Source organism: Podarcis pityusensis (assembly GCF_964106645.2).
Source record: "Podarcis pityusensis genome assembly, chromosome: W".
In the NCBI taxonomy this organism is placed as follows: domain Eukaryota; kingdom Metazoa; phylum Chordata; class Lepidosauria; order Squamata; family Lacertidae; genus Podarcis; species Podarcis pityusensis.
The window spans coordinates 4,420,191-4,445,693 of NC_138045.1; the positions used below are offsets into that span (position 1 = coordinate 4,420,191).

The 25,503-nt window shown below is 50.2% G+C and overlaps 2 long non-coding RNA genes across 2 annotated transcripts in view; one reads left to right on the forward strand and one right to left on the reverse strand.

Moving 5' to 3' along the window:
* The window catches only part of LOC308467815, a 728,761-nt gene that overhangs the window by 323,527 nt on the left and 379,731 nt on the right, over positions 1-25,503 (reverse strand). The gene's annotated exons all lie outside the window — the stretch shown is intronic.
* LOC308467807 overlaps positions 7,406-25,503 on the forward strand; it is a 44,747-nt gene continuing 26,649 nt past the window's right edge. Inside the window, exon 1 of the long non-coding RNA XR_013981301.1 lies at positions 7,406-7,545. This is a non-coding gene — a long non-coding RNA (uncharacterized lncRNA). The remainder of the gene's footprint in view (positions 7,546-25,503) is intronic.

Here is a 25,503-nt window from a genome sequence, read left to right on the forward strand (position 1 = left end):
AGGGAGCGGCCCACCCAGCACTCACTAGAGTAGCAGCAGCAGCAGTGTCCCGGAAGCCTCCCTCAGGCCTCTTAAGCTGTGGCGGTGAGTGCAGGCTCCGCCCCCTAGGGCAGATGGAGTTGGCAGGAAAGGGAGCGGCCCACCCACCACTCACTAAAGCAGCAGCAGTGTCCCGGAAGCCTCCCTCAGGCATCTTAAGCTGTGGTGGTCAGTGCAGGCTCCGCCCCCTAGGCCAGATGGCGTTGGCAGGAAAGGGAGCGGCCCACCCAGCACTCACTAGAGCAGCAGCAGCAGTGTCCCGGAAGCCTCCCTCAGGCCTCTTATGCTGTGGCGGTGAGTGCAGGGTCCGCCCCCTAGGCCAGATGGAGTTGGCAGAAAAGGGAGCGGCCCACCCAGCACTCACTAGAACAGCAGCAGCAGTGACCCGGAAGTCTCCCTCAGGCCCCTTACTCTGTGCCGGTGAGTGCAGGCTCCGCCTCCTAGGCCAGATGGAGTTGGCAAGAAAGGGAGCGGCCCACCCAGCACTCAGTAGAGCAGCAGCAGCAGCAACAGTGTCCCGGAAGCGTCCCTTAGGACTCTTAAGCTGTGGTGCTGAGTGCAGGGTCCGCCCCCTAGGCCAGATGGAGTTGGCAGGAAAGGGAGCGGCCCACCCAGCACTCACTAGAGCAGCAGCAGCAGCAGTGTCCCGGAAGCCTCCCTCAGGCTTCTTAAGCTGTGGCGGTGAGTGCAGGCTCCGCCCCCTATGCCAGATGGAGTCGGCAGGAAAGGGAGCGGCCCACCCAGCAGTCACTAGAGCAGCAGCAGCAGCAGTGTCCCGGAAGCCTCCCTCAGGCTTCTGAAGCTGTGGCGGTGAGTGCAGGCTCCGCCCCCTAGGCCAGATGGAGTTGGCAGGAAAGGGAGCGGCCCACCCAGCACTCACTAGAGCAGCAGCAGCAGCAGCAGTGTCCCAGAAGGCTCCCTGAGGCCTCTTAAGCTGTGGCGGTGAGTGCAAGCTCCGCCCCCTAGGCCAGATGGAGTAGGCAGGAAAGGGAGCGGCCCACCCAGCACTCACTAGAGCAGCAGCAGCAGCAGCAGCAGTGTCCCGGAAGCCTCCCTCAGGGCTCTTAAGCTGTGGCGGTGAGTGCAGGCTCCGCCCCCTAGGCCAGATGGAGTTGGCAGGAAAGGGAGCGGCCCACCCAGCACTCACTAGAGCAGCAGCAGCAGCAGCAGTGTCCCAGAAGCCTCCCTCAGGCCTCTTAAGCTGTGGCGGTGAGTGCAGGCTCCGCCCCCTAGGCCAGATGGAGTTGGAAGGAAAGGGAGCGGCCCACCCAGTACTCACTACAGCAGCAGCAGCAACAGCAGCAGCAGTGCCCCGGAAGCCTCCCTCAGGCCTCTTAAGCTGTGGCGGTGAGTGCAGGGTCCCCCCCCTACACCACATGGAGTTGGCAGGAAAGGGAGCGGCCCACCCAGCACTCACTAGAGCAGCAGCAGCAGCAGCAGCAGCAGTAACAGTGTCCCGGAAGCCTCCCTCAGGCCTCTTAAGCTGTGGTGGTGAGTGCAGGCTCCGCCCCCTAGGCCAGATGGAGTTGGCAGGAAAGGGAGCGGCCCACCCAGCACTCACTAGAGCAGCAGCAGCAGCAGCAGCAGTAGCAGTGTCCCGGAAGCCTCCCTCAGGCCTCTGAAGCTGTGGCGGTGAGTGCAGGCTCCGCCCCCTAGGCCAGATGGAGTAGGCAGGAAAGGGAGCGGCCCACCCAGCACTCACTAGAGCAGCAGCAGCAGTGTCCCGGAAGCCTCCCTCAGGCCTCTTAAGCTGTGGCGGTGAGTGCAGGCTCCGCCCCCTAGGCCAGATGGAGTAGGCAGGAAAGGGAGCGGCCCACCCAGCACTCACTAGAGCAGCAGCAGCAGTGTCCCGGAAGCCTCCCTCAGGCCTCTGAAGCTGTGGCGGTGAGTGCAGGCTCCGCCCCCTAGGCCAGATGGCGTTGGCAGGAAAGGGAGCGGCCCACCCAGCACTCACTAGAGCAGCAGCAGCAGTGTCCCGGAAGCCTCCCTCAGGCCTCTTAAGCTGTGGCGGAGAGTGCAGGCTCCGCCCCCTAGGCCAGATGGAGTAGGCAGGAAAGGGAGCGGCCCACCCAGCACTCACTAGAGCAGCAGCAGCAGCAGCAGCAGTGTCCCGGAGGCCTCCCTCAGGCCTCTTAAGCTGTGGCGGAGAGTGCAGGCTCCGCCCCCTAGGCCAGATGGAGTAGGCAGGAAAGGGAGCGGCCCACCCAGCACTCACTAGAGCAGCAGCAGCAGCAGTGTCCCGGAAGCCTCCCTCAGGCCTCTTAAGCTGTGGCGGTGAGTGCAGGCTCCGCCCCCTAGGCAAGATGGAGTCGGCAGGAAAGGGAGCGGCCCACCCAGCACTCACTAGAGCAGCAGCAGCAGTGTCCCGGAAGCCTCCCTCAGGCCTCTTATGCTGTGGCGGTGAGTGCAGGGTCCGCCCCCTAGGCCAGATGGAGTTGGCAGAAAAGGGAGCGGCCCACCCAGCACTCAGTATAGGAGCAGCAGCAGCAGTGTCCCGGAAGCCTCCCTCAGGCCTCTTATGCTGTGGCGGTGAGTGCAGGCTCCGCCCCCTAGGCCAGATGGAGTTGGCAGAAAAGGGAGCGGCCCACCCAGCACTCACTAGAACAGCAGCAGCAGTGACCCGGAAGCCTCCCTCAGGCCTCTTATGCTGTGGCGGTGAGTGCAGGCTCCGCCCCCTAGGCCAGATGGAGTTGGCAGAAAAGGGAGCGGCCCACCCAGCACTCACTAGAACAGCAGCAGCAGTGACCCGGAAGCCTCCCTCAGGCCCCTTAATCTGTGCCGGTCAGTGCAGGCTCCGCCCCCTAGGCCAGATTGAGTTGGCAGGAAAGGGAGCGGCCCACCCACCACTCACTGGAACAGCAGCAGCCGTAGTGTCCCGGAAGCCTCCCTCAGGCCTCTTAAGCTGTGGCAGTGAGTGCAGGCTCCGCCCCCTAGGCCAGATGGAGTTGGCAGCAAAGGGAGTGGCCCACCCAGCACTCACTATAGGAGCAGCAGCAGCAGCAGTGTCCCGGAAGCCTCCCTCAGGCCTCTTAAGCTGTGGCGGTGAGTGCAGGCTCTGCCCCCTAGGCCAGATGGAGTTGGCAGGAAAGGGAGCGGCCCACCCAGCACTCACTATAGGAGCAGCAGCAGCAGCAGCAGCAGTGTCCCGGAAGCCTCCCTCAGGCCTCTTAAGCTGTGGTGCTGAGTGCAGGGTCCGCCCCCTAGGCCAGATGGAGTTGGCAGGAAAGGGAGCGGCCCACCCAGCACTCACTAGAGCAGCAGCAGCAGCAACAGTGTCCCGGAAGCCTCCCTCAGGCCTCTTAAGCTGTGGTGCTGAGTGCAGGGTCCGCCCCCTAGGCCAGATGGAGTTGGCAGGAAAGGGAGCGGCCCACCCAGCACTCACTAGAGCAGCAGCAGCAGCAGTGTCCCGGAAACCTCCCTCAGACCTCTTAAGCTGTGGCGGTGAGTGCAGGCTCCGCCCCCTAGACCAGATGGAGTCGGCAGGAAAGGGAGCGGCCCACCCAGCACTCACTAGAGCAGCAGCAGCAGTGACCCGGAAGCCTCCCTCAGGCCCCTTAATCTGTGGCGGTCAGTGCAGGTTCCGCCCCCGAGGCCAGATGGAGTTGGCAGGAAAGGGAGCTGCCCACCCACCACTCACTGGAACAGCAGCAGCTGTAGTGTCCCGGAAGCCTCCCTCAGGCCTCTTAAGCTGTGGCGGTGAGCGCAGGCTCCACCCCCTAGGCCAGATGGAGTTGGCAGGAAAGGGAGCGGCCCACCCAGCACTCACTAGAGCAGCAGCAGCAGCAGCAGTGTCCAGGACGCGTCCCTCAGGCCTCTTAAGCTGTGGCGGTGAGTGCAGGCTCCGCCCCCGAGGCCAGATGGAGTTGGCAGGAAAGGGAGTGGCCCACCCAGCACTCCATAGAGCAGCAGCAGCAGCAGTGTTCCGGACGCCTCCCTCAGGCCTCTTAAGCTGTGGCGGTGAGTGCAGGCTCCGCCCCCTAGGCCAGATGGAGTTGGCAGGAAAGGGAGCGGCCCACCCAGCACTCACTAGAGCACAGCAGCAGCAGCAGTGTCCCGGAAGCCTCCCTCAGGCCTCTTAAGCTGTGGCGGCGCGTGCAGGCTCCGCCCCCTAGGCCAGATGGAGTCGGCAGGAAAGGGAGCGGCCCACCCAGCACTCACTAGAGCAGCAGCAGCAGCAGTGTCCCGGAAGCCTCCCTCAGGCCTCTTAAGCTGTGGCGGTGAGCGCAGGCTCCACCCCCTAGGCCAGATGGAGTTGGCAGGAAAGGGAGCGGCCCACCGTGCACTCACTAGAGCAGCAGCAGCAGCAGTGTTCCGGAAGCCTCCCTCAGGCCTCTTAAGCTGTGGCGGTGTGTGCAGGCTCCGCCCCCTAGGCCAGATGGAGTTGGTTGGAAAGGGAGCGGCCCACCCAGCCCTCACTAGAGCAGCAGCAGCAGTGGCATTGTCCCGGAAGCCTCCCTCAGGCCTCTTAAGCTGTGGCGGTGAGTGCAGGCTCCGCCCCCTAGGCCAGATGGAGTTGGCAGGAAAGGGAGCGGCCCACCCAGCACTCACTAGAGCAGCAGCAGCAGCAAAGAGCAAGATGATCCATGAGAATAAGTGCTTCAAAAACATGTTTTTGGGCCATGGTATGGCCAGGAGGCCGTGGATCCAATTTTTCTGTCGTACAGGCTGTGCCCCTGGCTATGACGTGTGATTTTTACGGTGAGTTATGGGTGGCCCAATGCAAAAAGCGTGCATCTGTGTTTTTTCTGGTGCAGGCTGTGCCCCTAGCTATCATGTGTAATTTGACGGTGAGTTTGGGTTGCCCCAATGCAAAAAACATGAGGATCAATGCGGATCCGTGCTTAGAAACAACGTTTTTGGGTCTATAACGGCCACATTTTTGGGCCATGGAGCAGCCAGGAAGCAGTGGATCATAGATTTTTGTGGTGCAGGCTGTGCCCCTGGCTATAACGTGTGATTTGCCATAGAGTTTGGAATGGCCCAATGCAAAAAGAGTGAGGATCCATGAGGATCAGTGCTTTGAAACCCCGTTTTTGGGCCATGGAGCGGCTAGGAAGCCATGGATCCGGGTTTTTTGTGGTGCAGGCTGTGCGCATGACTATGATGTGTGATTTGACAGTGAGTCAGGGGTGACCCAATGCAAAACGCGTGAGGATCCATGAGAAGCCATGCTTCGAAACCCCGTTTTTGGGTCTAGAAGGGCCAAGAAGCCATGGATCTGTGTTTTTTTCTGGTGCAGGCTGTGCCCCTAGCTATCATGTGTAATTCGACGGTGAGTTTGGGTTGGCCCAATGTAAAAAGCGTGAGGATTCATGAGGATACGTGCTTCAAAAACATGTTTTTGTGCCACGGTATCACCAGGAAGCTGTAGATCCATGTTTTTTGTGGTATAGGCTCTGCCCCGGCTATGATTTGTGATTTGACGGTGCGTTGGGTAGGCCCAATGCAGAAAGCGTGAGGATCCATGAGGATCAGTGCTTCGAAACCCCGTTTTTGGGCCATGGAGCGGCTAGGAAGCTGTGGAATTTTTTTTACTTTTTTTGTGGTGCTGCTGTGACCCTAGCTATGATGTGTGATCTGAAGGTGAGTTAGGGAGGGGCCCAATGCAAAAAACATGAAGCTCAATGAGGATTTGACTGCGATTTGACGGTGAGTTACAGTTGGCCCAATGCAAAAAGCGTGAGGATCCATGAGGAGCCGTGCATCGAAACCACATTTTTGGGCCTAGAACGGCCAAGAAGCCATGGATCTGTTTTTTTCCTGGTGCAGGCTGTGCCCCTGGCTATGATGTGTGATTTGATGGTGAGGTAGGGGTGTCCCAATGCAAAAAGCGTGAGGATCCATGAGGACCCGTTCTTCGAATCCACGTTTTTGTGCCTAAAACGGCAAGGAAACCATGGATCTGAGTTTTTTGTGGTGCAGGCTGTGCCCCTCGCTATGATGTGTGTTTTGACGGTGAGTTATGGGGGGCCCAATGCAAAAAACATGAGGATCCATGCTTCGAAACCACGTTTTTGGGGCCATGGTTTGGCCATGAAGCCGTAGATTCTTGTTTTTTGTGGTGAAGGCTGTGCCCCTGGCTATGATGTGTGATTTGACGGTGAGTTTGGGTTGGCCCAATGCAAAAAGCAAGATGATGCATGAGGATACGTGCTTCAAAAACATGTTTTTGGCCCACAGTATGACAAGGAAGTGGTGGATCCTAGTTTTTTGTGGTACAGGCTGTGCCCCTGGCTATGACGTGTGATTTTTACGGTGAGTTATGGGTGGCCCAGTGCAAAAAGCGTGAGGATCCATGAGGATCTATGCTTCGAAACCATGTTTTTGGGCTATGGAGTGGCGAGGAAGTTGTGGATCTGAGTTTTTTCTGGTGCAGGATGTGCCCCCGGCTATGACATGTGATTTGACGGTGAGTTTGTGTTGGCCCAATGTTAGAAGTGTGAGGATCCATGAGGATCCGTGCTTCAGAAGCACGTTTTTGGGCCACAGTGTCGCCAGGAAGCTGTGGATCTGTGGTTTTTGTGGTGAAGGCTGTGCCCATGGCCATGATGTTTGATCTGATGGTGACTTCGAGCTGATCTAGTGCAAAAACCATGAGGATCCATGAGGATCCGTGTTTTTTAACCATGTTTTTGCGCCATTGCGGCACCATGAAACAGTGGATGCGTGATTTGTTTGGTTCTGCCTACAGACTAAGATGTGGTCTGGAGTATCATGGTGTTTTTATTTTGTTTCAATATAAAAATCATATGAATTCATGAGGATCCATGTTTTTGTGGTGCTGCAGCGCGGCAAAGTGTTGGATCCACGTTTTTTGCCTTCCAGGTGTGATTTGACACTGGATTTGTTGGAGTTATTTTTTTAAAAGTGGAGGATCCATGAGGATCCGTGTAGATCCGCCTTTAACCCAGTCCCCCTACAGAGTAAGACATGGCCTACAGTATCATGGTGTTTTTATTTAATTTGAATGAAAAAATCATATGAATTCATGAGGATCCGTTTAAAATCAGCTGGATCCGCCTTTTCCCCTGTTCCTGTGAGGACTCTGCCGCCCAATCACCGCCGTGCTCAAGTCTCGTATTCCCGCCTCGCTTTACTTCTGCTCAGTCTAATCATATCGCGCAGCCGCAGTGTGCGAGCAAGGCATTTCCTAGATAACTCGGAAGTCTCGTCTCTAGAATGAGAACAATCATAGATTTCTAAGTCTATGCAGAGTCCGTAAGGAGACCGAGAAGCGGGAAGCAGAGCCGGAAGTGGCTCCGGGGTTCTTCCTAATACTGGTCTAAAATTTACTCTTTCCGGTCAGAGGCGGGACAGAAGGAGAGCGGGGCCACCTCCTAGGATGAGTATTTTCTGTTGCGGAGTGGGATGGGCCACTCCGACCGGAAATGCCTGGAGGGAGCGAGGCAAAGCCCCAGAACAGGAGAACGGGCTGGCGGTGTGAGGGTTGGGAAGGAGTGAGAGAGCGCAGCTGACTGCCTCGGAGACTCCTGCCCGGAGAAGCAGGTAAGGGGCGGTGGTGAAGGGGGAGTACAAAGAAATCATCATCATAACAACAGTTAATTATCATGAATTGTTGTTATGGGGTGCTGGTACTTCTATTCTCCTTCTCTCTCAGCTACTCCTCACAACTTTTTTTTTTTATTCCTCTCCCGTCATTTCTATCACATCCTAGAAGGTGCCTTTGCTTCTCCTCCTCTCCCCCATGCCAGGAGAGGGGTGCTCTCGTTATATATGGCTGTTTCTCTCCTGACTGAAGATGGGAAGGCCTGGGGGGAAACCGGGGGAAATGGGGAAAACCCCCAGGTATTTTCTGATTTTTTCCAAAGCCGCTTTTTTCCGGAAAAAATGAAAAAAAAGTTTCATATAGGTTGAATATTCCACACACTCTTTCCCCCCAATTTTTCCTGAAAAAAAATGGCTGGGGGGGGGAACTGAAAAAAACTGTTCCCTCCCCCCAATTTTTCCACCCCCCAGGCCTTCCAGCACCCACACTTTGGTGCCCCGTGCCAACTGGCACCAGGCAGGTGCTCTCACTGTACTCTTTCTGGGTGCTGCTCAAAACATTTTCGTTAGGGCCAGCCCATCTGAACACGTAGAAGCTGCATGTGATTTACTTCCTTTTAACCACTGCTGACTTTAAAGATCTTTTGAATACTCTTAAATACCTGCTTTTAACTGTGTTTTATCAATCATTTTAATATTCTGTTGTATATTTTTGTAAACTGTTTAGAAAGCTCTCTTACCATCATGCAGTTTATAATAAAGGTAAAGGGACCCCTGACCATGAGGTCCAGTCGCGGATGACTCTGGGGTTGCGGCGCTCATCTCGCTCTACTGGCCGAGGGAGCCGGCGTACAGCTTCCAGGTCATGTGGCCAGCATGATGAAGCCGCTTCTGGCGAACCAGAGCAGCGCACAGAAACACCGTTTACCTTCCCGCCGGAGCGGTACCTAGTGATCTACAGTGGTACCTTGGGTTACATACGCTTCAGGTTACAGACTCCGCTAACCCAGAAATAGTACCTCGGGTTAAGAACTTTGCTTCAGGATGAGAACAGAAATCGTGCTCCGGAGGTGCGGCAGCAGCAGGAGGCCCCATTAGCTAAAGTGGTGCTTCAGGTTAAGAACAGTTTCAGGTTAAGAACAGACCTCTGGAACAAATTAAGTACTTAACCCGAGGTACCACTGTACTTGCACTTTGACGTTCTTTCAAACTGCTAGGTGGGCAGGAGCAGGGACCGAGCAACGGGAGCTCACCCTGTCGCGGGGATTTGAACCGCCAACCTTCTGATCAGCAAGTCCTAGGCTCTGTGGTTTAACCCACAGCGCCACCCGCGTCCGGTTTATAATATATAATAACAAATTCAATAAAAAAACCAGAGTTTAAGCTGTAGTGCAACATACTATTCAGTAACTGGATGTTGGTTACTTCTTGGCCTGGCATGCAGAAAAATTGCCTTATGCTTTGCGCTGCCTGTGGTCAAGTAGAATCATAGAATCATAGAATCATAGAGTTGGAAGAGACCACAAGGGCCGTCGAGTCCAACCCCCTGCCAAGCAGGAAACACCGTCAGAGCACTGCTGACATACGGTTGTCAAGCCTCTGCTTAAAGACCTCCAAAGAAGGAGACTCCACCACACTCCTTGGCAGCAAATTCCACTGTCGAACAGCTCTTACTGTCAGGAAGTTCTTCCTAATGTTTAGGTGGAATCTTCTTTCTTGTAGTTTGGATCCATTGCTCCGTGTCCGCTTCTCTGGAGCAGCAGAAAACAACCTTTCTCCCTCCTCTATGTGACATCCTTTTATATAGTTGAACATGGCTATCATATCACCCCTTAACCTCCTCTTCTCCAGGCTAAACATGCCCAGCTCCCTTAGCCGTTCCTCATAAGGCATCGTTTCCAGGCCTTTGACCATTTTGGTTGCCCTCCTCTGGACACGTTCCAGTTTGTCAGTGTCCTTCTTGAACTGTGGTGCCCAGAACTGGACACAGTACTCCAGGTGAGGTCTGACCAGAGCAGAATACAGTGGCACTATTACTTCCCTTGATCTAGATGCTATACTCCTATTGATGCAGCCCAGAATTGCATTGGCTTTTTTAGCTGCCGCGTCACACTGTTGGCTCATGTCAAGTTTGTGGTCAACCAAGACTCCTAGATCCTTTTCACATGTACGGCTCTCAAGCCAGGTGTCCCCCATCTTGTATTTGTGCCTCTCATTTTTTTTGCCCAAGTGCAATACTTTACATTTCTCCCTGTTAAAATTCATCTGGTTTGTTTTGGCCCAGTTCTCTAATCTGTCAAGGTCGTTTTGAAGTGTGATCCTGTCCTCTGGGGTGTTAGCCACCCCTCCCAGTTTGGTGTCATCTGCAAATTTGATCAGGATGCCCTTGAGTCCATCATCCAAGTCGTTGATAAAGATGTTGAATAAGACCGGGCCCAAGACAGAACCCTGTGGCACCCCACTAGTCACTCTTCTCCAGGATGAAGAGGAACCATTGATGAGCACCCTTTGGGTTCGGTCAGTCAGCCAGTTACAAATCCACTGAGTGGTAGCATAGTCAAGACCGCATTTTACCAGCTTCTTTACAAGAATATCATGGGGCACCTTGTCAAATGCCTTGCTGAAATCAAGGTAGGCTACATCCACTGCATTCCCTTCATCTACCAGGCTTGTAATTCTGTCAAAAAACGAGATCAGGTTAGTCTGACATGACTTCTTTTTCAGAAATCCATGCTGACTATTGGTGATCACAGCATTCCTTTCTAGGTGCTCACAGACTGTTTGCTTAATGATCTGCTCCAGAATCTTCCCTGGTATTGATGTCAGACTGACTGGGCGGTAATTATTTGGGTCCTCTCTTTCCCCCTTTTTGAAAATAGGGACAACATTTGCCCTCCTCCAGTCTGCCTTCGCCTGTTCTCCAGGAATACTCAAAGATGACTGCCAGTGGTTCTGAGATCACATCTGCCAGTTCTTTTAATACTCTTGGATGCAGTTCATCTGGCCCTGGAGACTTGAATACATCTAAACTAGCCAAGTATTCTTGTACTATCTCCTTAGTTATTCTGGGCTGTGTTTCCTCTACTGAATCACTTGCTCCAAATTCTTCAGGTCGGGCATTGTTTTCTTTATCGGAGAAGACTGAGGCAAAGAAGGCATGGAGGAGTTCAGCCCTTTCTGTGTCCCCAAGAGTGGTAGTCTCGTAATCTGGGGAACCGGGTTCGCGTCTCCGCTCCTCCACCTGCAGCTGCTGGGTGACCTTGGGCTAGTCACACTTCTTTGAAGTCTCTCAGCCCCACTCACCTCACAGAGTGTTTGTTGTGGGGGAGGAAGGGAAAGGAGATTGTGAGCCGCTTTGATACTCCTTAGGGGAGTGATAAAGGGGAATATCAAATCCAAACTCTTCTTCTTCTTCTGAGTGACCACACTGTTTCTTTGTTCTTCCTTTTGCTATGGACATACCCATAAAAGCCTTTTTTGTTGCTTTTAACCTCTCTAGCAAGCCTGAGTTCATTCTGTGCTTTAGCTTTTCTGACTTTGTGTCTACACGTGCTGGCTATTTGTTTGAATTCCTCTTTGGTGGTTTCCCCCCTTTTCCATTTTTTGTACACATCCTTTTTTAATCTTAACTCAGTTAAAAGTTCTTTAGATAGCCACCCTGGCTTCTTTAGGCACCTTCCATGTTTCCGTCTCATTGCTATTACCTGAAGTTGTGCTTTTACTATCTCCCTCTTAACAAACTGCCAGCCATCATGAACTCCCTTTCCTTTTAGTATTACTGTCCATGGGATCTCACCCAGCACTTCCCTAAGTTTTATGAAGTCGGCTTTCTTAAAGTCAAGAAATTGAGTCCTAGTATGCTTGGCTGCTCCTTTCCGCTGTATAGTAAACTTCAGAAGAGCATGATCACTCGCGCCTAATGATCCTTCCACTTCTACCCCACTAACCAGGTCATCAACATTGGTTCGGACCAGATCTAAAATGGCTGTTCCTCTTGTTGCTTCTCCCACTTTCTGGACAACGAAGTTGTCTGCAAGGCCAGTGAGGAATCTGTTTGACCTTATGCTCTTGGCTGAGTTTGACATCCAACAAATATCCGGGTAATTGAAGTCCCCCATTACTACTATCTCCCTTCCTTTTGCATGCTTGGCCATCTGTTCCAGGAAGGCATCATCTATGTCCTCCGTTTGGCTTGGGGATCTATAGTAAACTCCCACAATGAGGTCACTGTTATTCTTCTCTCCCTTAATTTTGAGCCAAATGCTCTCACTTTGGCTTTGAGGTTCTAAATCTTGGATCTCTTCACAGGTATACACATCCCTGACATATAACGCCACTCCTCCTCCTTTCTTGTCTGGTCTGTTTCTCTGAAATAGATTGTATCCCTCCATTATTACATTCCAATCGTGGGACTTACCCCACCAGGTTTCAGTGATGCCTATTATGTCATATTTAGTTTGCTGTACCAAGAGCTCAAGCTCATCTTGTTTGTTTATTTTATTTCCCATGCTTTGCGCATTAGTGTACAGACATTGAAGTCCATTAATCATTCCCCCGTGTCTCTTATTTAAGGATTTTTTCCTCCCACCACTAGGTCTGCGTGCTGTTTGCTCCATTTGGTCTATGACATTTGGATGATCATCTTCATCAATTGATAGACTCCTACCTTCAGGAGCACTGTCTCCCTCCCCCACATTAGTCAGTTTAAAGCCCTCCTGATGAGGTTTCTGAGATTTTTGGCAAAAACATTCCTCCCGACCGTTGTGAGGTGCAGCCCATCGCTTGCCAGAAGTCCATCTTCAAGAAACTGCAGTCCGTGATCTAAGAATCCAAACCGTTCCTGTTTACACCATTTGCGAAGCCAGCTGTTCACTTCCACTATTTTTCCCTCTCTCCCTGGGCCACGTCGTTCAACTGGGAGGACAGATGAGATGACAATTTGTGCATTTAATTGCTTCAATTTCCTGCCCAGAGCCTCGTAGTCTCTTTTGATCTTCTGGAGGCTATTGCTTGCAGTGTCATTGGTTCCCACATGAACCAAGAGGAAGGGGTATTTGTCAGTGGGTTTTATGATTCCTTGCAGTCGTTCAGTTACATCTTGGATCTTAGCCCCGGGGAGACAGCACACTTCCCGAGACATCTTGTCAGGCCCACAGATCACTGCTTCTGTTCCCCTCAGTAGGGAATGCCCTATCACCACTACACGCCTCCTCTTAGGTTTGGTCGGGGTTCTTCCGTGAGCTGTCCGTTCCAAGGTCGCCTGCACATTCCCTGAGGACTGACTTTGCCGCTCGTCTTCATATACCTGATCGACTGTAATGAGGGAGAGATCCTCAAATGGAGTCTGCTCTTCGTCTTCCATGCTAGGGGAGAGGACCTCAAAGCGATTGTGTATTTCTAAACAATCAGAGCGAACCCTGGGCCTCCTACTTCTTTGATTCATGTTTCTCCATATATCTGGCTCCTGTGTTGGTGAACTAGCCTCCTTCTCAGGGGAGTCCCCTGTCTCCTCCTTGGTGGAGACGGTGTGCTCTGTTGCTTCCAAGAAGAGCTCCAGCTCTAATTCTTTGGAGCGTAGCTTCACGTTCCTCCAGTTGCTGGACTTTGTCTTTTAAGAGGGTAATCAACATGCAGTTGCTGCAGGTAAAGCTGCCTGCAACCTTTGGCAAGATGGCAAACATTGCGCAGGAACCGCAGGCGACTGCAGCTGTTCCCTCCCCCTCCATCTTGAGAACGTGTCGTTGGGGGTGGCTACAGCGATCCTCCATCATAAAAAGCGTGAAGACAGGACAAATAACTCCCCCCACAAAAAAACCTAGGTCTCCCCCAACAAACGTTTGAGACTAGCTCCCCTAAATCTAAAAGAAACTTTGCTTTGAAACAGCAAAGCGGGAGAAGAGCTGCTGAATGGGGAGGAGAGAGGGACAGAGAGCCTGCTTCTTTAAAGGAGCAAAGCGGGAGAGGAGAGGAGCCGCTTACACGAGTGTAAGCGGCTCCTGTCCGGTTGGCTCCTTTAAAGCAAGCAGGCTCTCTGTCCCTCCTCCCCACTCAGCTCGCTAAATAGCAGCAAAGTTTTTCAGCTTGCTAAGCCGGGGGGGGGGGGGAGGATGAGCCAGGGAGGAGGGAGAGAAGCAGAGCAGCCTGCTTGCTTTAAAGGAGCCAAGCGGGAGAGGGGAGGAGCCTTCTCCCTTATACCCCTCTTCTGCATTATTAGCAGCATCCTTCTCCACACACTCGACGCGTGCTCCTTGTCCCTTGAGTGCTTTTCCTTCCCTCCCCACTTAAAACGTGGTTACAAAGCACAGATCCACATGGATCCTCAGGATTTTTGCACTGGGTCACCCCAAATTCACCATGAGATCACATAGCATGTCCGTGGCTACAGTTTGCACCAAAAAAATCACGCACCCACTGTTGCCTGGGGCCACAGTGGTGCAAAAACGTGGTTACAAACATGGATCCATATGGATCCTCAGGATTTTTGCATTGGGCTACCCCAAACTCACCGTCAGATCACATGTCTGTGGCCACAGCATGAACCACAAAAATCATACATCCACTGTTTCGTTTAGAATATTGTTTTCCTACTCTAAAAACTACGTGCGTGTTATGGTCGGGTGCGTGTTATCGAGCGAAAAATACGGTATATGTTATAAGAAAGTACTAGAAACTATAGTAAGAGTAAGGTAAGAAGTATAAGTACATTCAGTGTCGTAAATGTAAACTTACATCGGGAAATGACAGGAAGTCTGGGTTTTGTTTTTTTTAATAACTTTTATTCAAAATTAAAACAAAACATATTATCCAGAAACATATCATCCTTATTCCCCCCCCATTTTTCTCCCTCCCCTACCTCCCCCCACAGAACTCACCCCCCCACCCCCCGACTTCCCTCAGTTCCAGTCTTTGATTTCTCTAAAAATGCTGTTTCCTGCATGTTACGCAGTTGTATAAATCCTCAAACTATTTAGCTGATTATTATCAATAAAAAGTTTGTGAATGTTTATTCAAAACCAGCCAAGGAGTCCAGTTCGCTTTGTTGTGTCTTCGCATACTTTGTAGAGGGTTCCCATTCATCTTTAAAGTCACAGTTATCCTTGTCCCGTAGCTTGCATGTCAGTTTGGCCAGTTCTGCCTAGTCCATCCATTTTTCTGGCCATGATTCTTTAGTTGGGGTTTCTTCAGTCTTCCATCCGTGTGCTATTAGAACTCTTCCTGCCGTTGTCTTTTTTTTTTAAAAAAAATGATATTTATTGAGAATTTAAAATTATAGAAAAAGAAAGGAAAAAACAAGAAAAAAGAAAAGGAAAAAAGGTAGACAAAAAGAGAGATTAAACAATATAAGTCAATAAAAACAAAAGTCAAAAAAAAACACACACACAATACATCAGAATCAAAAAACAAAAATAAACAAAAGATTTAAAAGCAAATCCAATATTCCCAAATCTTTATCTTTCATTAACTTGTTTCATCGACCTCCTCACACCTCCCTTTTTTGTATTCTAGTTTCTTCCTGCCGTTGTCGCATACATGAAGATGTTTTTCAACTTTTTTGGCAGGTCTTTCCCTACAATCCTCAACAAAAATGCCTCGGGTTTTTTAACAAATGTTAAATGGAACATTTTCTTCAATTCGTTGTATATCATTTCCCAATTTTTTTTAATTACCTTACAATCCCACCACATATGATAAAATGTCCCCTCCTTTTCCTTACACTTCCAACATCTATTTGAACTAGTTTTGTACATTTCCCCTAACTGCACTGGTGTTGTGTACCATCTGTACATCATCTTCATGTAATTCTCCTTCAATAGGGAACAGACTGTAAATTTTAAGTCAGTTTTCCATAATTTTTCCCAATCTTCCATCATAATGTTGTGACCTACATCTTGTGCCCATTTTATCATAACTGATTTTACCTCTTCATCTTTCGTCTCCCATTCTAATAGTATGCTGTATGCGGCCTTCAGTAGTTTCATTTTCCTTCAATCACTTCTGTTTGAAACCTAGATCTAGTATAGCTAAATCCTTTCTTGCTGTCTTCTTTATGTGTTTCATATAGTTGTCGATAATGCAACCAACTCTGAAAGTGCTCTTTGATCTCATCATAATCTCTTAATTTCCATTTTCCATCATGTTCCTTTAATAAATCAGCATATGTGAGCCATTTTCCTTTCTTTCCAAGTGGTTTGAGCAGTAATGCTTCATGTAGTGAAAGCCACCATGGGGTCTTTTGTTCCAATAAGTCTTTGTATCTCTCCCATACTCTCATTAGTGATTTCCTGATTATATGGTTGTAAAAACTTCTATGAACCTTCCCTTTCCCGTACCATAAGTATGCATGCCAGCCGAATCTGTTGTCATGTCCTTCTAGTTCTAATGCCTCTTGCTTATCCAATCTCATCCAGTCCCTGATCCATACCAAACAAGCAGATTCATAATACAATTTAAGGTCTGGGAGGGCAAACCTGCCTCTATCTTTTACATCTGTTTTATCCTTGGCCTTTTGTCCCCCCAGATAAATCTTGAAATCTCTTTCTGCCATTTTTTAAAACATTGATCTTTCAGAATGACTGGTATTGATTGAAAAAGAAATAGCATTTTTGGCAACACATTCATTTTAATCGCCAATATTTTTCCTAACGTTGAGAGATTCATTCTGCTCCATAGTTCTAAATTTCTTTTTACCTCAAGCCAAATTTTTTCATAGTTATTTTTAGATAGGTTTATATTTCTTGATGTTAACTGTAATGGATTTAGGGTTTGCTCGTGCGTAAGTTGCCGCCACTGCTGGCGAGGTTACCTGGTTAAACCCTTTCTGACTGAACAGCCTCCAGCATTGTGACTGTCTCAGTCGCTGGCAGAATCCGTCAGTGGGCGTTTCTTGAACTTCTTCCAGCACAAAAGTTCTTTGACGCCAAGTCTCCTCCTACTCTCCCTGCGCGGAAGTCTTCTGCGCAGGGAGGGTGTGGGCAGCGGAGGACCCGTACTCTCTCCGCTGGTCTCTGGTGAGGAGTCTTGGAGCCTCCTCTCCGATTCCCCCATCTGCCCCCCTTCTCTACTGGTCTTACGCTGATTTCCTTCCCCAGCGGACGGGCTGCCTCTCTCCCTACTGGGACCCTCTCCGCCATCCCTCTGGAGCCTTCCCTCCGCCTCTAGCTCCGATGGCAGTTCCCTGACATCCATCTCCCCCCCAGGACCCCCCCCCCACCCTCGGCCCGACCTTCTGATCCAACCTCGTCCTTTTCCTCGGCCGATGATGCGGGGAATCCCCTGAAGGAGCTGTCGCCATCCTCTGAGGATTCAAAACCCGCTTCCCACCCGCTCCGAACTCTTGCCGCGGGGTGGGCCTCCCAGTCTGATTCTTCTCCCTCTGACACCTCCCCTCCCTCCTCTTCGGAGGCAGGAAAACCCACAAATTCCTCTTCGTCGTCTGTGGTTCCAAATTCTTCCTCCCGGAATCTCGCTAGTGGTTTTGGTTTGTCTGGGAACAGGCTGTGGAATTCTTCCACTAGATACCCATCATTGACCGCCTCAGCGGGGACCCTGGCGCCCTCGCCACCTTGAATCGAGTATTTCCGTGGCTTGGTTGTGGAGTTCCCTCTCCTCTACCCGCGGGTGGGTGGTGACTCCTCCCTCCCACCCCGGGAATTCCCGCCCCTCCCTGTACGGTGAGAGTAGGGACCTATGGAACACCGGATGTATCTTCGTGCTGTCAGGCAACTTGAGCTTGAATGCCACAGGGTTCACCTGCTGTGTTACCTCAAAGGGTCCCAGCCGCCTCGGCTGCAACTTCTTGCACCCTCCCTTTAGGGGTAACCCTTGGGTTGACAACCACACTCGGTCTCCCAGCCGTATGGCCTCCCCCTCCCGACGGCGCTTGTCTGTCTGCCTCTTGTAAACTTCCTTGGCCCGCTCCAAGTTCATCTTGAGTTGCTGGAGCAAGGCCTCCATTTCTTCCACAAACTGCTCTGCCGTAGGTACACTCCACCCTTCCTCCCCCGTCCCCGGGAAGGCCCTGGGGTGACACCCATAATTGGCCATGAACGGGCTCATCCCCACGGGCACATGTTCAGCGTTATTGTACGCAAATTCAGCCAGTGCTAGTTGCTCTACCCAATCGTTCTGTCTCGCGCTGACGTAGCAGCGTAGGTATTGCTGGAGTATACTGTTCGCTCTTTCTGCTTGCCCGTTGGTTTCTGGGTGTCGTGCCGTCGAGAAGCCCACCTCTACCTGCAGCAAGCTCATGAGTTTCCTCCAGAACCGGGAAGTAAATTGTTTCCCGCGATCTGAGATGACCCTCGAGGGCGTCCCATGCAACCTGAAGATGTGATCCACAAACAACTTGGCTGTCTCCTCTGCCGTCACCGCATGTGAGCAAGCTATGAAATGGCACATCTTCGTCAGTAGATCGACTACTACCATGACTGCTGTCTTCCCCCTTGACTTTGGCAAATCTGTCATAAAATCAATGGACACCACCTCCCAGGGTCTTCCTGGCGTGGGTAAGGGTTCCAGTAACCCTGCGGGGGCAGCCCTCTCCCCCTTTGCCCTTTGGCAGCGGTCGCACCCCCGTACATATTCCCGTACATCCTCCCTCACCCTTGGCCACCAGAACTGCCTGGTGACGAGCAGCATGGTTTTGTGCTGTCCAAAGTGCCCAGCTGTAGGGTTGTCGTGGAGTTGTTTGAGTACCTTCCCCCTCAAGGTCTCCCCCAGTACATACAGCGCCCCCTTATAGTACAGCACCCCTTCCTTTTCTTCAAACCCTCCATGGTTTTCCCTTCCGTCTCGGAGTTCCCGGATTTTAGTTTGAGCGAACACGTCGTTTCTAGTAAGCCCGGCCAGTTCTCGTTTCCCAACCAAGGCTCCCCCCCACACCCATCGGTCCTCGGGGATCATGTGTCGGATCTCCGGTGGTCCCTCTCCTTCCATGTACTCCGGTTTCCGGGAGAGAGCATCTGGTCTCACGTTTTCCTCTCCTGGCACGTATCGGATTTCGAAGGAAAACTTGGAGAACTCCTGTGCCCATCGAATCTGTCTCTGGTTGAGTACTCGCGCGGTCCTCCAGTATTCCAAGTTCTTGTGATCAGTACAAACCTGGATCTTGTGCTGCGCCCCTATTAACAGATGTCTCCATCGGCGAAACGCCGCATAGATCGCCAGCAGGTCGCGGTCATACACCGTATAGTTTTGCTCCGACTTGCTCAGCTTCCTCGAGAAAAAGGCACACGGCTTCCAGTCCTGCTTGCCCCCACCCCCCCCCCCGGCTGCAAAAGTACCGCCCCAATGGCTCGGCCGGATGCGTCGGTCTCTAGCCTCATGGGGTTCTCCAGATTAACGTGCAGGAGCTGCTCTTCCGAAGCGAACTCCTTCTTCAGTCTTTCAAAGGATTGCTGGGCACTTTCTGTCCAGGCGAACTTCCTTTTGCTACTGAGACAATCTGTGATGGGCGCCGTCAAGTGGGCGAAGTTCTTGATGAACTTCCTGTAGAAGTTGCTGAACCCTAGGAACCTCTGCACATCCTTCAGATGCCCCACAATGTAGGCTACCCTTTGCTCATCGTTAGCAAAGTCATCATGCTGCAGTACCAAAGCGTACTCTATTTCCGTTCGGAACGCATTGTAGTCCTGGGGTTTCCCCCCAAACTTGTGTACCAGCCCCGGTACCTTCCTTGCGATGGGGGTGGGTCTGACCTGAGCATCCTGAGCTCGTCTTTCGTCCAGCCGCGCCGTCAGGAGAGCTACATGCTGTTCCAAGTCTCGGTTTCTCTCTACCAGACCTTGCACTGCAGCTGCTTGCTCCGTCTCTCCGGCTCCTCTGGTCTGGCTCATGGTGCTGCCTCTCTGGAGCTGCGCACAAGCAACGTTGGGGACTGACGGATTGCTGTAATGGATTTAGGGGTTGCTCGTGCGTAAGTTGCCGCCACTGCTAGCGAGGTTACCTGGTTAAACCCTTTCTGACTGAACAGCCTCCAGCATCGTGACTGTCTCAGTCGCTGGCAGAATCCGTCAGTGGGCGTTTCTTAAACCTTTTCCAGCATAAAAGTTGTTTGACGCCAAGTCTCCTCCTACTCTCCCTGCGCGGAAGCCTTCTGCGCAGGGAGGGTGTGGGCAGCGGAGGACCCGTACTCTCTCCGCTGGTCTCCGGCGAGGAGTCTTGGAGCCTCCTCTCCGATTCCCCCATCTGCCCCCCTTCTCTACTGGTGTTACGCTGATTTCCTTCCCCAGCGGACGGGCTGCCTCTCTCCCTACTGGGACCCTCTCCGCCATCCCTCTGGAGCCTTCCCTCCGCCTCTAGCTCCGATGGCAGTTCCCTGACATTAACCAAATCCCTAAACATTTAACCTTTTTATGGACTTCAATCTCAATGTTTTGTTCTAATTCAGTTCTTTCTTCTTATTTCATGTTTTTAACTAATAATTTAGTTTTATTCCTATTTAGCTTAAATTCTGCCACTTCCCCAAAATTCTGAATTTTTTCTATTACTTTAGGGAGTAAAGTTTTAGGTTCTTCCACTGTTATCACTAGGTCATCTGCATACGCTTTTAACTTGAATTCACTTTTCCCAGTTTTTACACCTGTAATCTCTTCATTTGCTCTTACGTTTTTTACAAGATCTTCCAAAACCAGAATAAACAATAATAGTGACAATGGGCATCCTTGTATTGTTCCTTTTTGGATCTTACAATCATCCGTTATCACCTGATTTATAATTAGTTTGGCATTTTGTTCTGAATAGATTGCTGCTATTGCTTTAGGAACCGCTTCTGATTTCTTCTAACAGCTTTATCATGAACTTCCAAGAAACATTATCAAAGGCTTTTTCAGCGTCTATATACATCATTGCCACTTTCTTTTCATTTTTAGCCTCCAAATATTCTATTATATTCAAAATATTCCTTATATTCTCCTTCATTTGTTTTCCTGCTAAGAACCCGGCTTGATCTTGATGTATATATTTATTTATTTATTTTTTAATCTGTTAGCTAGAATATTTGCGAACAATTTGTAATTGTTATTTAACAAGGAGATAGGCCTATAGTTTTTAATTTGCAGTAAATCTGCGTCTTGTTTTGGAATTACTGTTATACAGGCCTGTTTCCATGTTTCTGGGATTTCAGCTGTGTTCAATATTTCATTCATGACATCTTTCAATGGGTTCGCTAATTGTTCATTTAATTTCTTACAATATTTTGCCGTAAAGCCATCTGGGCCTGGGGACTTGCCATTTTTAGAGCCTTTTATTGCCTCAAGTAGTTCTTGCATTGTTATCTGGGAGTTAAGGATATTCCTTTGTTTTTGTTTTAAACATGGCATATTGCTATTTCTGATGTACTCTTCTATCTTAAATGTTTTTTTCTTTCCCTTGTCTATACAGCTCAGAAAAATATTTAAGAAATCCTTCTCGTATTTCCTTCAGCTTGTCTGTAATTCCGCCATTTATGTTAATTTTATTTATGGAGTTCCTTTGTTCATTTTTATTCACTTCCAGGCTAACAACTTCCCCGGTTTATTTGCATGCTCAAAATATTTTTGTTTTACTTTTTTATTTTCCAGCTGATTTCCTCGTTTATAATCATTGAATATTGGGTTTGTAATGTTTTGATTGCCTGTTTTACTGCCTCTTTATTTGCTTTGTTTGGCAGCTGTTTCTCCTTTTTCATAATTTCCTCTAATATTTCTTTTTTCTTTTTCTCTCTCAATTTCCTTTTAAATGAGTTTTGTTGTATAAAGAGTCCTCTCATTACAGCCTTGCTTGCATCCCAGACCGTCTGTAACTTTGTTTGCCCTTGACTATTTATTTCAAAATAATCCATCAAGGGCTTTTTTGCTTTTTCAACAAATTTGTGATCATCTAATATATCATCATTTAATCTCCATCTAAAAGAGATTTGGCTTTCTTTTTGTAATTCCATAGTCAGGGAATTATGGTCTGTAAAGGTTCTGGGATTGATTTCAAATTTTTTGACTCTTGTTTCCAATTCTTTGGAAATCCATACAGAGTCTATTCTTGAGCTGCTGTCATGTACATGGCTGTAAAAAGTATACTCGTATCAAACATGTGTCTCATTCTCCAGATATCTATCAGCTTTAGATTTTGAGTCATGTCAAAAAAAGGTTTTGGCAGTTTACCATCTTTGGTCTCTTTTTTCCTGGCTGATCTGTCTTTGTCTAAAGTTGGAACTCCATTTAAGTCTCCCATTAATATAATCTTTTGATCTGCAAATTCAAGTAGTTCTGTTTCTAGTTTTCTGGAAAAAAAATGCTTTTTTATCATTAGGGGCGTAAATACCAACCAATATCACTTTCTCTCCCTGGATTTTAATTTGTATTATTAAAATTCTGCCTTTTTCGTCCTGAATCAATTTGGGTTCAAGTGCAGGATTAATATAAAAAAACAACTCCTCTCTTTTTTGTTTTATCTGATGAGATGAAATCCATACCTAATTTTTTGTTAATTAAGACCCTTTTATGCTTTTTTGCAATATGTGTCTCTTGGGGACACATTATATCCAATTTCTGTTTTGCTATTACATGTTCAATCCGATGTCGTTTGGCTTCATAATTTAAACCGTTAACATTTCAACTCAGTAATTTAAGATTGGCCATTTCCAGAGTCAGTTACAATATCTGTTTTCCCTGAAAGCCTGTTCCAAGGCTTTCTTTTGCTCAGATCGGGGGTCTCCCCTGTCTTGTTTGGGGTCTAAGTCTCTCCTATTTTTATCCAGGAATTCTCTCGCCTGAAATTCTGATGTCAGTTTATATCTCCTCTTCATGTATGTAAAGGAGATACCCTCAGGAAATTCCCATTTGTATCTGTCAGGGAACTGCCATCGGAAGGAAGGGAAGTGAAAGGGCTCACACAGGTTGGGAGAGACTCAGCAGCTGAAGAGGGAACCAGTAGGGGGAGAGGAGCTGGGCTGAGGGAAAGGGAGCTGGAGGGATGGCTCAGAGACACTTCCAGCGAAAACAGTGGGGAGGTTTCAGGACCTCCTGTAGGGACACCCACTCCTCGCCGGAAACTGTCACGCAGAGAGTCCAGAAGACGTGTTTCCGTTAAGGAGCTTTTATGTTGGAAGCGATTCCGAAAGCAACCACTGTCGGAATCTGCCAGCGACTGACGGAGCCATGTTTAAGGGGCTCCGTTACAGACAGAGGTTTGCAAACTTGACCAAACTCTGAGGGACTAGGATTTTACACACAAGCAGCTCATCGTCCCATCACAGCATTCCGACAGTCTTCGTGAGCAGCTTGTGCAGGAGAAGGCATCATGAGCAACCCAGCCGGAACCGGAGAAGCAGGAGCTGGAGCGGGTCCAAGCCTGGAAGAAAGGTACCGGGTGTTGGAGGTCCAGCTAGCGCTGCAGACGGCGAGGCTTGAGGAGAGGAGGGCTCAGGATGCAGACAAAAAGGGGAAAGACACCCAGCTCGTCAGAAAGGTACCAGGATTGGTGCAGAAGTTTGGGGGGGGAGCCCAAAGACTATCATGGCTTTCGGACAGAGATGCAATATGCCCTCAATCTGCAGTTTGATGAATTCCCTGACGAGGAATCACGAGTGGCTTTCGTGATTGGGCATCTTGAAAAGGGGGCGAGAGACTGGGTTAGACCCCTGATGGCAGCGAATAGTGACGTCCTAAAGGACACGATGAAGTTCTTTCGCGCCATGGATCTGATGTTTTCCAGCGATATTGAACAGGGAGTGGTCCGCAGACAGTTAATGGCTTGCAAACAGGGGAGCCGATCTGTCCGTGAGTACTGGACTGAGTTCACCATGTTGATCCATAAATTGGGGTGGGATCTATCGGCGGAACCCATTCAAATGCTCTTTGAAGAAGGGCTTTCTTCGGCTGTGAAAGACGAACTTTCCCGGGCGCCCAGGGCGGAGTCTATGGACCAGCTGACCAAATCAGCGCTGACCATAGGAGCGCGCCAGGAGGCGAGAGCATTGGAGAGGCGGGAAGGGAAGGGGGAACGTTGGAAGGAGTTCCGCATTCCAGACATTCCAGAGCCAACTTTCCCGCCGGCAGAGCCGATGGAAATCGGAAGAGCGCGCGCGCGCGCAGTTTCAAAGCCCAGTGAGGGGGGAAAGAAGGAGGGAAAAGGCGCCCGGAAATGCTATCTCTGCCAACAGCCAGGTCACTTTGCCAGAGTCTGCCCCCAGAGGAAGGAATGGCAAGGGATGGTAGGAGCTGTGGAGGGAAGAGAGGAAGAAATACCGAAGCAAGTAAAAGCCAACGCCTGGCTGCCACCGTCGGGGCACAGCAGCCAGGCCAAAGAGCAGTGAAAGTGCCCACGCCAGAACCTCCTAAACCCGCCCTAGTGATAGAAGTGGCGCTAGAGCTGCCAAACGGACACCCTCTAAAGATAAAGGCGCTGTTGGACTCAGGCAGCTCCTGCAATTTCATGAGCAAAGAGTTTGCAGCTGAACACCAGATACAGACGATCCCTTTAAGCAACCCCCTGCAGGTGACCACGATCGATGGCAGGGAGCTGTTGGGAGGAGAAGTCAGCTTGCAGACCGTCCCAATGATAATGAAGGTGGCAAGGCACACCGAACTGATAGCGTTTAATGTGGCCACCTTGGGAGGAGCTCCCATTATATTGGGGATGAGCTGGCTAGCGTTACATGACCCGCTGGTGGGCTGGCATCAGAGAGTGGTTTCTTTTGGTTCAGCACATTGCTTAGAACACTGCAAAGAGGGAAAGGGTTTGGCAGGGGCCCAAGCCACCCTAGCAGGGACTGAAGTAACGGAGAACGTGAAGGTACCACGACAATACGCAGATCTCCGCGACGTCTTCAGCGAAAGGGAAGCTGACCAATTACCCCCGCATAGACCCTTTGACTGTCAAATCAATTTACTCCCTGGGGCACAGCTCCCTGTAGGCAAGCTGTACGCCATGTCAGACAGAGAGATGCAGGAGCTAAGACAGTTCATTGACAAGAACCTGAAGAGAGGGTTCATCAGAGAGTCCAGGGCGGTGGGGGGCAGCCCAGTGTTTTTTGTGGATAAAAAAAACACGAACAAGCCGAGGCTTGTGTGTGACTTCAGGGCCTTAAATGCAGTGTCAGAACCAGTGGCTTTCCCTATGCCCAGGATTGACGACATTTTGACAAGGGTCAGGAAGGGAAAGATTTTTACTAAACTGGACCTAAGGGGGGCGTACAACCTGATACGAATAAGGAAGGGGGATGAATGGAAAACCACCATGTTCACCCCTTTGGGGGCATTTGAATATTTAGTTATGCCCTTCGGCCTACAAGGAGGCTCCGCGTGCTTTCAATCGTTTATGAACCACGTCCTGGGGCCTTTGCTTTACAAGAATTGTGTGGCCTTCTTAGACGACGTGTTGGTGTATTCTGAGAATGAGGAGCAGCATGTGAGAGACGTCAGAGAAGTGTTGAGCAGGCTGCAAGCCAACCAGCTGTGGGTGAAACTGGAGAAGTGTCAGTTTCATACCAAGGAGGTGGAATTCCTGGGGTATCGCCTGTCAGACAAGGGATTGGCCATGGATCCCGGCAAGGTCCAGGCGGTGCTGGAATGGAAAACACCCAAAACAAGGAAGGATGTGCAGAGGTTCCTAGGATTTGGGAACTTCTATCGTAAGTTCATCCGAAACTTTGCCCACCTGACGGCGCCCATTACGGACTGTCTCAGCAGTAAGAAGAAGTTCGTTTGGACTGAGGAGGCGGAGCGAGCATTTGAGGAACTAAAAAGGGCCTTCGCCTCGGAACAACAACTCCTGCATGTGGATTTACAAAAACCGATGAGAGTGGAAACTGACGCATCAGACAGAGCTATTGGGGCGGTGCTTCTGCAGCCAGGGAAGGAGGAGTCAGAGTGGAGACCGTGTGCCTTTTTTTCGCGAAAGCTGAACAAATCCGAGAGGAACTACACGGTGTATGACCGAGAACTACTAGCCATTCATGAGGCGTTCCGGAGATGGAGGCACCTG